The sequence below is a fragment of the Myotis davidii genome, unplaced genomic scaffold, assembly GCF_000327345.1.
Source record: "Myotis davidii unplaced genomic scaffold, ASM32734v1 scaffold341, whole genome shotgun sequence".
In the NCBI taxonomy this organism is placed as follows: Eukaryota; Metazoa; Chordata; class Mammalia; order Chiroptera; family Vespertilionidae; genus Myotis; species Myotis davidii.
Window position 1 is genome coordinate 1,143,232 of NW_006291021.1, and position 1,138 is coordinate 1,144,369.

General features: G+C 57.6%; 1 pseudogene; it reads left to right on the forward strand.

Moving 5' to 3' along the window:
• Window positions 1–1,138, forward strand: part of LOC102756478 — a 62,780-nt pseudogene that overhangs the window by 15,333 nt on the left and 46,309 nt on the right.

Consider the following 1,138-nt stretch of genomic DNA (forward strand, 5'->3'; position numbering starts at 1 on the left):
TTGGTATTATCCTTCAGTAGGCTGTTTGCTGGTCTTTCAGGTGGGCTGGGGGTGGGGCACAAGAAAATGGCCTCCTCATTATAAACCAGCAGCATTCAGACAGCCTTGCCACAAATCCCTGCCCAGCTGCTCTCTACTGCCTTCTCTCTCGCAAGGTGGTTTTAGCCCAGGGGCCTGCAGCTTGAGTTCAAATCCTGGTGCTGCCACTCTGAGGCTGTGTGACCTTGCATAAGTTAATGAACCTCTCTGGGCTGCAGTTTCCTTCTCTCCAGAGTGGGATAATAATGATGCTCAACACAAGGGATGGTTTCATGGATGAGATGAGCGGTCGCTACAAGGGCGAGGCTCATGCAGTGCTCGGGGAATGAGCACTTGACCAAGTCTATCTGTCTGATACTATTATTATTATTGTCATTGTTATTATTCTCGTTTGAACAAGCCAGCTTGGCCACCAGCCATTCTGCAGCTCTCAGGTGGGTGGGTTGCTCCTGTCACCTGCAGGGACACCCTGACCCTCTCAAGTATGAGCCGCAGTCGGTAGTTAGGTGGGAGGTGGCCCTACATCCCTCTCCCAGCGCCCTCCAGGGCGGCAGCGCTGTGGTCAGCTTGGAGCCCTGGGAGGAGGCATCCCATTGGCCCAGGGCACTTTGTCCCTGACCCTGGTGTGTGGCCTCTGCAGGGTCCCGCGCTCAGAAGCTCTGCTGTGACCATCTGGAAACCTTAATAACTTTTAAACTAGAGGCCTCATCCCTTCATGTGGCCTGAGTCCTGGAGCCTGTCCTGCAGGGGAGGAGGGAGGGGGAGGGGGATGGCCCGCCTTGCTCCTCCCAGCAGATATTTTTGCCCTGACCTTTCCCGGGCATAGCAGGAACAGCCTGCCTCCCCGTACCCAGTGCCAGCCTCCATTGTAAGCTCTCAGGGAGTTAAGAGAACAAGCTGTGAATCTATTAAGTGCCCTGGGCGCCTGGGAAGGCTGCGTCTCTGCTCCCCACCCCCGTCAAGGCCTCCCCGGCTCTCTGAGCTCCAGCTGCTAGAAGGACGCGAGCCTGGCTGGGCACGCGGCCCAGGTATTTGACCCAGGAGCCTGGCCTCCCCGGCCCCAGGCCCTGAGCCCCCCACCCTCCGCCCCCTTTCTGAG